We start from the raw sequence: 13,897 nt of genomic DNA on the forward strand, positions 1-13,897 counted from the left end.
AGGCATTATTCATTCTTTTACAAACCACTTGAGAATACAGACAGCTTGATTCTAAATGGCCAGGGCATTTAGAATCTTGCTCTGGATTCCCCCCCCCTAATTAATAGGCAGAAGAGCTGAAAATTTGCTCCTGTGCATCCCCAGAGCTTACTGGGACCAAGGAGGCTGTGGCTTAGCTCACTGCAACTTCTCTTTTTGGAGTTTCCCAGTTTTTACAGCTTCTGTGTGTCACTGTCGGATGGCCCTAAGGAGAACTCCCAAGCCTTGTCTGGGTTATAAACTAGAGACAGGTGCACAGCAAACCCCTGTGTGCACAGGGCTTCCTGGTAGCCGTCACAGGTATGGGATCCTGCCTCCTCTATGGTACTGCTACCAGAAGACACTAGAAAGCTCATGACAAAAGGAGTGCATCCAGATCTTGATTATAAGAGGCACAAGAGGCCTGGCAACTAGATGTTGGGGTGATCCTTGATTGTGCACTGAATGAAGGGAAACAGACCAGAAGGGGAAGAGGGAGAGGTTTGGATTCATGGTACCTATTAGAAAGCAAGTGTGGGGAGATCTGTTCTCATGAGTGTGGTAGTGAGATGCTGGTCATGAGAGAGCATGTTCTGGTTCCTAGAGGACCTGTGTGCATGTCGACATATCTGGGGGAAAGGTTCACAATGCATACAACTTGAAAATGATCACTTAAATATAGTGGAGAGAGAGAGAAATAGGTAGAGAGAGAGTGTACCATATTTTGGATATTTGGTGAATCAAGAAGAGTACCTAAAAATGATCTTTCTCCTCCTTCAACCTTTTCATGAGCTTGAAATTAAAATGTAGATTTATGTATTATATAATACATTATGTATATCAAATATTTCCATATATTCATATATACACATATGTGTATATATATGGATATATGAGTATATCCGTATATATGGAAGTATATATATATATATATATATATATATATATATATATATGGTGGCCTGAGGAGCTACCTGTGAACACAGCATGCCAGAAAGGAAACACTGCCAAAGGTGGGTCATTTGTCTGTGTGTGTGTGTGTGTGTGTGTGTATAGAGAAAATCCAGGCCTGCAAGTCTTATAGGCATATCAAGGAAAGGTTGAAGGCTCCAGAACACCAGGTCAAGGATCTCTTGGGACTTGCCTGCTTAGGAGCAAGAAATGCCTGGTGACAGTGAGTGCCAGGTTGTCTTCTCCTGCCCCTTCACTTTCTAGACAGGGCATCAGAGAACACGATGACTTGCCTGGGTTGCACAGCTAGTCCTTGCTCAGAGCCAGGGCAGAGTTGAGGGCCTGCGGCTCAGGGCCCCACCCAGTGAGGCTCACACAGTCACCCCAGGACAGTCATTGTGAAACTTTACTTGGGGTGTAGTTTGCAAAGATAAATTAAAAACATCAGGGCTGTGTGTAAATTTAGAAGTTACCCTGTACTAGACAGAGGGCTTCTCAGACAGCCTGGGCCTGAGGAGCCACCTGTGCACACAGCATGCTGGGAAGATGCCAAGAAACATTGCCAAATGTGGGCCATTGCTGGACGTGGGAAAAAAGAGGGCAGGGCTGTGCAGGCAAGTTTAGTCAGAAGGTGGAAGCAGCACAACCACTTCCCGATGTTTAACTGGTGTTACACGGAATGTACTCACTGCTAACCTTGTTCCTTCGCTTACACCAGCTATGCAAAGCACCCTCCTGACTTAGATTCAGCCATGACTGCAGACTGGTGAAGCCCACCCTCTCTGAGCTCCTCTTCCTTGGAGCGGGCAGAGGACAAAGGCTCAGAGCATGGCTCAGAGCACGGCTGAGCTGAGATCCACAAGAAGGACAGAAGCCAGCCAAACGACAAGCCAGGGTGAGGATGCACATCTGGTTTGAGAGGAGGATGTCTGGGGACAGACCCAGGCCATCCTTAAGGGCACTCCAGTCTGAGGCAGAGGCAGATGAGTGGCTGCGGGCAGAGCCTGGTGTGAAGGAGAACACACCTACCAGGAGCCACTGTGGCAGAGTCAGGTCTGTTCCTGTTTCAGGACAGAGGTTCCTCAAAGGAGGGTTGCTTTGTGAAAGCTGCCTCCCAGGCCTCTCCCACTGCATCTGCAGTGTCCTGAGTATCCTTCCAAGGGCCATTTTCCATACTGCCTGTTTCTCTCCTAGTCCATGAAGGAGGCACTGAGTTCAAGAACATTGTCATTTATTCATTCTATGGCCCATTCATTCATTCCATCAATCAATCAATCAACAAACCTTGGTTAGCACTTGCTCCATGCCAAGCACTGTGCCAAACAGCATTAAGCACCAGCAGGACAAAGCACTGTCCTCGAGGCGCTCACAGCCAAATACTCTGCTGTTGCCCAAGTCTAGCACAAAACACGGTTCATTGAATATTGCTGGACATGGGATGTGGTAAACATTTGCTACTGACTTCCTTGCCCTGTGGGGACACGTGGGGCAGAATCCACAGAGGTGGATGAGTGGCCCCACCCCTGTCCTGCCCTGGGGGAATGTATAATCTAGTGGAGGAGACAGATGTTTGGGAATAGAAGCAAGAAACTGATGATGAGGTAGCCAGAGAGGAGGCTGAGCAGACTCCCGGCTCTGATTCCATGTAGAATGATACCAATGCCTGGCGGGGCCTAGCTGTATTCCATCTAAGCAATCATTAAATGTCAAGGTCCTCAACATGCTGAGTCCATACAAGAGACACTGGCGGGGGCTGGGAAGGTGGCTCAGTGGTAGAGTGCTTGCCTTGCATGCCTGAGGCCCTGGGTTCGATTCCTCAGCACCACATAACCAAAAAAAAAAAAAGAGAGAGAGACACTGGCAAGTGATGTTCCATTGAGGACTTCAAGGTAAGCCAGCCCAGGCTGTACTAGTACAGAAGGAAATTACACTTCAGGGCTCATGAAGCTACCCCAGACCCTCTGTGTAGGAAGAAGATTCCTCTGGAAAGATTTGCAAATTAATTTGCTTTCAGGACGCAGACAAATGGGCACAGGGAGGTCACTAAGGTGCCAGCCGTATGTAGCTTCAGGGTTGCGCAGTTGAATGGAACAGTGCGGTCACCACCTTTGCTCTGGTGATGGGGTCTCCTACCAGGAGCCAGATGTTATGTTCCCTGCTGGAACTGGCTGTGAGTGGCAGCTCCAGTGTCACTTGGCAGGGCACCACCCACGCTGAGTCAAGTTCCCATCTTGGTCCAGTGGCTTGTTTTTAGGCTAACCAGACAAAAACACATGAGACCCTGTACAAAAGAGTATCTAAAGCAAAAAGGATTGGGGTATGGCTCAAGTCGTAGAGTACCTACCTAGCAAACACAAGGCCTCAATTCAGACCCTGGTACTATGGAAAGAAAATTATCTGAGAGGACACCGCGAGCATGGAGTTCTCTCCTCAGAAGGGTGACCTTGGAAGGGGGCCAGTGTCCAGATGTGAGGATTAAGCTGAAGAGCCAGCCAGGGAAAGAGCAGCCAGTGCTCTGAGCTGGAAGCTGAGTTGTGTTCTGGAGCCTAGAGGAGCCAGGGGACTGCCAGGAAGCACACTGGTGCTCCAGGGCTCTTGCTCTCCGTATGTGTTTGGTGTTACCCTGGCTGTATGCGTGGCACCTGACCAAGCCCGGCTCCCCTCACTTGTCCTTGGCCACCAGCGCATGCCGCAGTGCCCCCTAGTCTATGTTTGTGGACTCTCAAGGTTGTGGGCTGCTAACCCTCTAGCTAGTCTTCCCAAGTTCTACCTCAGCTTCCCACCGGTCCTTTCCCTCCCTGCATTCGCAGTGAAAGGTTGGGTCCTGTTGTATCCTTCTTAGGCTGCTACCAAGCCTCGCTTCCCACAGCTAGCTCCACCCCAGCTTCACAGTTCTCATAAGGCCAGCACCACTGGGAGCCTCTGTGCCTCACCCCGTAGACACTTCCAACCCCCTGCCCTGCAAACAGGTCCCACACCCCTTGTTTCCATCCTTCCCAACCTGTGCCAACAGTCCACTCAGTGCTCAACTTGTGCATAAGAATGCCAGGCCTCCCCTGTCCAGAAGTACACCCTCTCACACACACACTGGGAGTTTTACCTGCATTTCAGGAATGGAGCACATTTCATGTTGGAGACAAGGTCAAGAAGGGAGCCCTGGGGGTGTGTGACCTTAAGCAGATTTCTCAGTCTTCCCTGGAGGCTACAAGTTACTAATACCAGTTGGCCATGAAGACCCCTAGGAAGATGTATGTGAACCACCTAACAAGAGCAAGATCAAAGCCTCCGAAGTTCTCAGCTTCAGGACCCAGACAAACAGCCTTTCCTATCCAGAGACTTGGGCAGGCTGGTTGAGTTCACTAAGCAGCTATGGAGCCTCGTCCGGAAGAGATACCCATCCAATAAATAAAGAACCAAGCTCACATCTGTCACACACAATGACATAGGTTGTGACCGTCTGGTTTCAAGCATGGAAGACCATGTGTTAACTATCCCACCTGAGGGAGGACAAATATTAGTGTTTCTCTGAAAGTCAGAGCGCAGAGCTAGGAAGGAACTGAGCCCTCCACTAAGCGGAACCTGAAGGTGGTTGAGTCTTGGTGGGAAGCCCAAGAAAGGGACTAAGAACTATCTCAGGAGCAAGAAAAGTGGAGGGTCTGTTTTCACCTCCTTCCCTGCTAAGAGATATTGACTCACTAGAGCTGGTCCTTGCTCAACCAAGGCACTGCCTGTGGCTTGTGGAACATGCACTGCTAGCTTTGCAAGAATCCACCAAAAGGGTCACAGTTTGTCCCCAGAGGACTAGAGGGTCCCTGAGCAGTGCCCAGCTACAGCAGCTTGCATCTCTGCTTTCTTTACTGATTGGCAAGTGCTTTCCTTTCCTAGAATCTAGAGAAGATGCATTCATTCTTTCATATGGGCATTTATGCAGGGACTCTCTTGATCCAGTCTGGAGCCAAGCTGGGGGGAGGGAGTGCAGGATGACCCCCTGCATGTTCTGCCCTGCAGGAGCTCTGAATGAGCCCAGGGGCCAAGAGTGAACTGAGTGGGCAGTGTGGTGTGGCTCCAGAGTTGAAGGAACTCTTCACTGGCCCAAGGTCTGACAAAGAGATGGTGTTTGTGGAGGACCTCAAACATGGTGGAAGTCTAGTGAGGCTAGGAGTCTGATGAGCTCGTGGGTGGTCTCTCTATACCTTCTCATTTCCTTCTTATCATGGAATGACTTCGGTTGGGTCTTGTCTGAATTGGATGTCAGTCCTCTCACCTCCTGAGCTCACTATCTGCCCCTCTCTGACCCAACAGAAGAGGCCAATGGGCCAGACCAGTGTCTGCCCTTCTCTGCCCTAGCCTTCTGTACCCCACTGCCCTAAGGACTGCGTGGCTCTGTACCAGGTCCTCATCCTCCTCCTTCTCAGTACCTTCCTCTACTGCCTGCAACTTAGATAGCAATTCTGGCTCTTGCTTTGGTGATTCCTGCTCACCTATCCACTGCTCAGGAATGAACAGTCTACCCGTCTCCTCATGCAAGTCTGCATATGACAGAGAGCTTAGTGCTCCCGTAGAAAGCAGTGCCCCTCCCCAGCACCTGTCCTTCACACCAGGTGAAGCTCTTCAGGTTCTGATAGTCTGAGCCCTAGAACTGCTCATTCCACATTCCATGTGGCAATGGAGAGGATGAAGGATGACAGAGGCAAAGCCATTGCCAGCATGAACTAGTCCTGTCCAGGGACAGGGGCGGCATCCTAGCTCCACTGTTCCCTCAGTGCCTCCTATCATCTGGCTTGTCATCTCCTAATTTCTGGTTATGCAGGGAGTTGTTAGTGAGCAACCCTAGTCTATCCATATTCAGTTGCCTTGCAAACAAGAAAATGTAAGTTTCCTTAAACACTCCAGAACTTTCAGCCTCTATTCTAGTGATTATCTCTTGGCTACCCCCATTCTGGAGACTATCAGAGGGAGCAGGTATCCTGTCACTTCAAAGCAATAAGAAGTCTTGAAGAAAAAAAAAAGAAGTCTTGACAAGGGCTTTGAATGAATTGCTTGTTGTCTTCCCTCCATGCCAATCCATGGGCTGTCCCCTGAAGGACATAGGAATCATGGTGAGCTCTGCTTGAGCACAAATCCAGTCACATCTTCCCATGAGAAAGAGCCCAGGCATGGTGGATTGGCTGCTGTCCTTTGTCAAGAGAGTCTCATAAAAAACATTTTCCCCATCGCTCTGCTGGCCTGGCTTTTAAAAGCTCTCATTTCTGAGAATCTAGGAGAACATCTGTTTTGTCAGTGTGACACTAAGTGCCTGTACTTTGTATGGCCAAAGCAACCAGCAAATACTGGCTGAGAGGAAGGGAGGGAAGAAGGGAAAGAGAATAGTACAGAGAATGTTCTCCTCATTGGCAAACTTTCTTGAGGCCTAATCATCCTCAGATTCCTCAGCCACCTGTAGTAGGAGCTGCTCAGAAAGCTCATGGATTATCTCAAAATAGAGTAGCTAGAGGCAGCAGGGCAAGCCTGTCATCCTAGAAACCAGCTGGCTGTCTGATGATAAGGCTTGTGCGATTAGCTTCCTGACATAGCCTGAGTCAGCCAGCGTACACTCTGGAGACCATTGTACTCACTCAGAAGTCACAGTGCCAGTACGTCTGTGCCAGCCATCTACAAATATGCTGGTTCCACATGAAGTAAGGTTAGCAGCTATGACAGAATGACTCTGGCTTTTATTCAAATCCCTTCCAATGTTCTCATTGTGAGAAGCGTTAATACTTCTCAGAGATACATGCTTTTTCCCCCAATGACAAGAGTTTGTTATCAAAAGCTCAAAATTGACCTTGATGCCGTATGATTCGCTGTCATTCAGTTGAAGCTGATTGGAAAGGTGTGAAATTATCAGAGCATTAATTTCTGTGCCCACTGAGTCGAGACTAATTGTACTCAGCAGTGGCAGCCATGGTTTATTGCTTAGATGTTAACTTTAGCCAGAATGAAATTTCAACCCAAACACCTTTGCTTTAGACTTGGAGAATGGTTAACTTCTATTCTATTCATCTAAAAATAGAATATTTTCATGTTTGAGTAGTTATAAGGTTAATGTGTTAAATAAACCTTATGACTACTGATATCTTTGAATGAGTCATAAGGTTAATGTGGTTTTTTCTCCTTCATTTTTCACAAGGACTCATTGAAATATTGCTTGTGATTCCAACAACTCATACTGTTTATTGGAAACCTGGAGTATACCATTTTCTTAAGAGTTTGCCCACCAAAATGAATGAATTGGCTCTTCTCTTCATCTTTAGTTTACATTTTGGAAAACTGAAGTGACAGGAAGTTAGGTCATTTTTCTAAGGGCATGAAGCTAAAGAGCAGGTGCTGCACTTGAACCTGGGCTGAGGAGTCCTGTGAGCTATGCTCAGACCTATGCGACACACTTAAGTCTCACCCTGCTCCCCTCTGTTTTATAGATGAGGAAACAGGTCCAGAGAGTATAGGCCAAGTGATCAGTGAAGGATTAAGATTTCTCAAACCCCAAAATCCATTCTTGCCTGTTCTTTTTACCTCTTTGAACTAACTGACTGCCCCTTCCTCTGACAAACAAGTAAGCTTGTGTCCTTGTTCTTGTCAGACAGGCATGAAGGGGTTGGTGTTGGGCATGGTGTGAGATGGATTCCTGGGACGAAGTCCATCTAGAGGTTCAGATGAGTGCCTGTTTAGTTCAGAGAGGTGCATCGGCAGGTGCCCCAGGGGGACCCTTAGGAAACACTGTGGATGCGAGTCAGCTTGAGTGGGGAGCCTGGGGCTGTCGGAGCTGCTCTCATTCTGGGTGGGGGATGGGCCATGAGAAGAGGAAGTGAACATCACAGGGAAGTTCCAGCCCCTCTGAACACACAAGCTGCAGGGCTGGTGAGGCCCCAGGCTTGCGGAGGTAGACACTAGGCAGGCCAGAACCATAGACTGTAATTCAGCTGGTGGACCAGATAGTCACAACACAGAAACCTCAGAGGGTCTCCCTACCGGACAACACCCCAGGGTGGTGCTGGGCATTGTTTGCTGGTGCAGGTCCTCTGTAGCCATTCCCTCCATCATAGCCTGTGTGAGCTCCCTGAATTTCACACCTCGCCCCAGACCCTAGAGACTCCTTTGCTCACTCCTTCTATAGAGGTAACCAGGAGCCCTACTAGGCTTGGGTCCAGCCTTCCTCCAAGCCCCTTCCCCTGACAGCCCCTGTGTATCAGTGGCTATCGGCTCTCTGCTCAGCCTCTACCTTCTCTATACAGAGTCATCCTCAGCCCCTCTACACCATGACCCTTAGTCATGGTTCCTGTGGGCTGTCCTGAGAGGCCTCTGGGATCCTCCTCTGTGTTCTCAAGGTGGGAAGTTCCTACCCCCTCTTCAGGACTTCCTGCTCATGAGTTTTGCTCCTGCTGGGCATAAGCTGGCCAGCAGCACTGGGGGAAGGAAGAAAAAAAGGAAGGAATGGTAAGAGGGGACCAGGAACACTGGCCTTCTAGATACATCTTTCTCTTTGTGGACATCTTCACTGAGTTCCATCTACTCTCTTCTCTAGTCTCACATCTTGGGCCTTGCTCTTCCTAATCTAAGCTAGTGACAGGAGTCAAGGCTTTTGGAAAAAAGCTGTCTCCATACAGGGCAGAGTCTGAGTGGAGGCTTCAGTCCAAGGTGTGGGATCCTAGGGTTTGGGATCCAGGGGCACCCCTCAACCTCTCTCTACTCAGTCTGTCCAGATAAAAGTAGACACTGGACAACAGGACTCCTAGAGCTGCTGCTGGGGGCTAACATCTGTGATATCACCTGGCTGCAGAGCATGCATAAGACATGCCAATCAAACCCAGCCTTCGGCCGTGGAACCCAAGTTCACTGAGTGGACAAGGTGACAAGTCCACTCAGAGCACAGACTGCAGCGTGACAGAATTTCCAAATTCATATTCTATAGGAAACGTAGTTCTTAAAAGCTTTCTTCTTTAGTGGGCCTTAATATTTTCTTGGGTGAACATGTAATCCTTGCACATATGTGTGGGTAACATTGTGACATGTATGCAGTATGTTTGGATCAGATGGGGGTAATTTGCATACCAGCTCATTATTTCTTTATTTTCCAACTCATTATTTCTCTGAGTGCCTCTCTTCTTGTGTTTCACACGTTTTGGTTGTTTGGTTGGTGGACCGATTGGGTTTTTCTGAGACAGGCTCTCACAATATAGACCAGGCTGACCTTGAATTCATTATGTGACCCAGGCTGACCTCTATTAGGGATCCCACCTTCCCACCTGCCCGAGGGCTGGGATTACAGGAGATTACCTCCATACTTGGCTTGTTTGAAAGAGAACAAAGAAGAAAACTGGGGAGAAGCACATGCTCCCCTACAAGTTCTCATTAGGAAGTTTCCTGTGTGGAGAAGCAGATGCCCATGTGTATGCATGAAGGGCTCCCTGGCAGCCTGGGGATGCTCGCATTGCAAGCTCCTGAATGAGGGCAGCCTGGGCCTTGGCAATCGCTCACACTGGCACTTCTTCACGTATGACACCTTGGCCTGGGAAATCAGTAATTTTCAAGTGTCACACAATTTCAATGGCTTCTGACAGCCAGCAGGTGACAGAAGCAATTAGACATCATGTCTGTGACAGATGGAAAAAGGCGTTTTGTCAAGTCAGAAAGATCGGGGGGTGGGGAGAGCCATGTCAGGTGTGTGCTCTGATCTACGAGAGCAAAGCCGAGACCAAGTCCTGTCCATTTCAAAGCCAAAGAAGTGCCAGGGATGGGGTCTTTGGAGCCCTCCCCGCCCCTCACCAGGCAGGTATGGGCTCCACCCAGTGGGCTCCATAGGCTCAAGGTGGTTATTCAGTGTGGCCAACTGGACAGCGCCACTAGCCAGAAAAACCCACAGTGGGGAGGGGAAGGCAGGTGCTACTGAGCATCACCAGGCTGCAGTGTCTTCAGAGGCAAATGTCCTCTGAATGACTGGCCCCTGGCACTGGGCAGTGGGGGGCAGGATTTTTGTCCCTCTCAGCCTCTGACACTCTTTGATGCAGGCACAGTCATGGTTCCCTTGCTCAGAGGCAGAGAGCACAAACTAGAACATCGATGAAGAGCGCAGAAGGCAGTAGATACCCATAATGTATCAGTACCCTCCTTCTTTCTCCTCCCTGTGTAGAAAAGTGGGATGGGCAATGTCAGTTTGCAAATACTTTATCCTCTGAGGAAGCAGACAGTGATTGCCTAGCAAGTATGAAGCCCTGGGGTCAAATACCAATCTCTCTCTCTCTCTCTCTCTCTCTCTCTCTCTCTCTCTCTCTCTCAATGTTTTAAACCCAAATATTTATAGAATATAGGGCAGAATTTCTAGACCTTGTATTAGAAAACAGTTTCTTAGCCACAACAATAAAAGCACTAGTAGGAAAAGAGAAAAGACATCTATTGGACTTGTCAAAATTTTAAAAGATGCTGTCAGGAAAGGGAAGAGACAGCAGACAGAATAGATGATATATTTGCAATTGTGTGTCTGATGAGACACTTGTATTAACCGAGTTTAAGAATCCTTTACGAGCTGAGTATGGTAGTGCATACCCATAATCTCTTTATCTGGAAGCAGAAGCAGGAAGATGTTTTCCCCAAAAGTGCATATAAATATGTGCATACACACACGTAACGCCACACATGCATGAGCACAGACTTGAGTATATACATACTAACATGTGTGTACACACGAGACAAGCCAGGAGGCAAACAGCGTTCTTTGATATGGGAAGGGGTTAGGTATAATAGCAAAGCTCTTGGGTTTTGTCACCTGTATTTTCTATAGTGGAGTTTTATACTACTATATATTTTTGTAAAAATATCACGAAAGGAACTGGGCTAGCACTGGATGATGTTAGACATAGGCCCTCCAGCTCACCTTCTTGCAGGGTAGGAAAATGATGGCTATGTAGGCTGGGCCAGCCTATGAAGACAATGAGGCTTGTTAGAGCCTTTGCCCTCCCTTACTCATCCCTCCTTCTCCTCCTGAGTATCTTCCTTCTGCTCTAGCTCAGGTTTTTTTCCTCCTACAGTGTTTTTTCCCATCTTTCATGAATGAGGTAGCTCATTCCTGTAATCCTATCTGCTTGAGAGGCTATGATTGGGAGGCTTGGAATTTGAGACCAGTCCAGAGAAAATAGCTAGAAGGACTCCCTTCTTAATGAATGAAGTGCCAGAGGTGGTGGTGAACAACTAATATCCTGGGTACACAGGAAGCCAAACATAGATGGGTCATACCTAGACCCATGCTTGGGCAGGAAGTGAGACTCTATCTCAGAGGAAAATCTAGCAAAACTCAGGGCTGGAGGTATGGCTCAAGGGTAACAGTGCTTGCCTAACAAGAGTGTGAACCCCAGCATCACAAAAGCAGCAGCTGCAACAACAAAAATCACTACTTCAAAAGGTTTTGTGGTTCTGTTTTCATATGCGGGCGTGAAGCGCTTCATCAAAGTGCTCTTAAAGTGCTTCATCAAAGTGCTCTTAAGTGCCCTTCACCATCAGCAGCTGCTAAGGGGCAGGTGGCAGTGACCGGTCCAAGGACAAAAGGTACTATAATACACAATACATTTTTTCTTGTTATACTACTGGGATTTGAACTCGGGGTCTTGTGCTTTCTGGGCAGAAATTTTACCACTGAGCCATGCCTCCAGCCCTTTCTTCACTGATTATTTTTAAGATAGGGTCCTAATCCCATTTGGGGCATGTGCCGAGACTCTGATCCACCTACCTCAGGCCTCCCACTGTAGATGACAGGTGTATACCACCATGCCCAGCGCCACACGTTGAACTGACCCTTTGATTTTTCTCATCCAAATTCCACAGCCTCCACCAAAAAAATCTGAGAATTGCTCATTCTTAAGAAGAGCAGAAGTGGGGGAGGGGGGAGGCTGGGAAGGGATGGGAAGGGTAAACAAAGGAGGGGGCTGCAATGCTTGGTAAGAAATGTACGCATTATCCTGCCCATGCAATTGTAACCCCTCTGTACAGTATGTTCACAAATAAAATAAAATTAAATTTAAAAAAAAAGAAAAGCAGAAGTGAGTTTGGGCCCTTTAAGATTCAGGTTTTGAGATGAATGTTTATTCATTATCATAGCTCTGTCTGAAGTTTTGCCAGAACCAAAGTACTACAAATTACCGTAAGACTCATGCTGTCAGGAATGAGGAGGAAGGACATCCTGGGTAGAAGATATTTCAGACAATACTCGTGGGGCATGGATGCCAGCTGTTGGGTTTTGTTGTTATTGTTGTTGTTATGGTTGTTTATCTCAAGTGCCTCTGCTGTAGATTCTGGGGTTTCTTCTCTGGGATTCCAACCTGCTCAACTTCCCACAGGACTTGGTTGCAGTCTCCAGGCTTGGCCTCATTCCCAGCCAACTGTGTGGGGCAGTGGAATTCACTCTGGGTCACACCCTCCTCCTCAGGTGATGCCCGGCCGGAACCCTGCCTGGGGCTCCTTCCAGCCTGGCAGGCAGCATCCACCCTTCATCCCTGTCTAGTGCTGTAGCATACAGCCTTAGTAGGGCTGCTGTTGCAGGCTCTGTGTTGGGCAGTAACAGAATGACCTTTGTCACCTACCCTTAGGGGTGACAAGAGGAGACTCCTAGTTCAGTCATTTCCACAGGCTTTCTGAGAACTCAGAATGCAAAGATATGGCCTCATGACACTCAGATACTTTATGTAATTCCCTATTCAAAAGTTATGCTGACTGCCCACGGTGGTAGGCAAGGTTGCAGCTCAAGCTTGAACCTTTGAAAATGTCCTCCTGCCTAGAGAGTTACCCTGCTCTGGACTGGACTCCGCACTGTCACTACCAAATTCCCTGTTTCCTTCAGGATAATTCAGTGTTCCCCTGGCTTTCCTTTCATTTGTCCATCCACTCCCTCACAAATAGTGCTCCCCTCCCTCTCTCCCTGTGTCAGTAAGTACATACACACACACACACACACACATATAGTAAGTACATATATATATATTATATATATGACACACATATATAGTACATACATATATGTATATACTATATATGTATATTGTATATACATATATATAATATATATACTTACTATATATATATATATATATATGCCTCTGCTGGCATGCTAGGGCCTCAAGGCCAACTCCTATCCTCTGTAGCTCCACCAGGGAACCAGGGCAGCTGGCACAGCTTAAGACTTTGTAGAAGTTGGCTCAGCAATGCCACGTGGTGCCTGCCGATGAGTCTGTGGCCAAGGACTGCACTGCACCCCCTCTTCCTGCCCCCTGCTCCTCCCCTCATAGTGCTCCACCTCACATCAAGGACAGGGGTGGCGCGGGGGACTGTGGGAGGGCCTCCATCTGCACAGAGCTACCTTCTGCTGCCTGCCCCTAGGGCTGGGCCACTCAGACACATCCAGGGTGCGTGTGGGATGCCAAGCTTGTCACAGAGAATCTGCCTGTTCCTTTTGCTCCGCTGGTGGAGGACATCATGGAAGACCTGAGAGAGGGTTCAAGCATCTGCCTGAAAAAGGGTTGATGGTGTGTGTATGTATGCTTCAGTTTGTGTATGTATCTGCATCTGTATTATGTATGTGTGTATGTGCTTGCATGTATGTCTGTGTGTATCTGTATGTTCCTATGGGGGGCTGTATTTGTGTTTCTTTGTGTGTATGTTCTTCAGGCTGTGACCAAGTATATCTGTGTGTCTCTGTATGAGTGTGTCTTCCTGGGACTGTGTCTGTGCATGTGCTTGTGTGTGTGCTTATGTGCATGTGTGTGTATGTTTCTCTGCATGTCTGTATCTGTGTGTATATGTCTGTTCATCTGACTATGTGTCCTAGTGTGTCTTATGTGTCTCTGTGAGAGGTTGTCTGTCTGGGACTCTGTGTGTGTGTGTGTGTGTGTGTGTGTGTGTGCACTCC

General features: G+C 48.0%; 1 protein-coding gene across 1 annotated transcript in view; it reads left to right on the forward strand.

The window, feature by feature from the left end:
• The window catches only part of Tg (thyroglobulin), a 185,934-nt gene that overhangs the window by 142,876 nt on the left and 29,161 nt on the right, over nt 1-13,897 (forward strand). The window lies entirely within an intron of this gene.

Source organism: Dipodomys ordii, unplaced genomic scaffold (assembly GCF_000151885.1).
Source record: "Dipodomys ordii isolate 6190 unplaced genomic scaffold, Dord_2.0 Scaffold82, whole genome shotgun sequence".
In the NCBI taxonomy this organism is placed as follows: Eukaryota; Metazoa; Chordata; class Mammalia; order Rodentia; family Heteromyidae; genus Dipodomys; species Dipodomys ordii.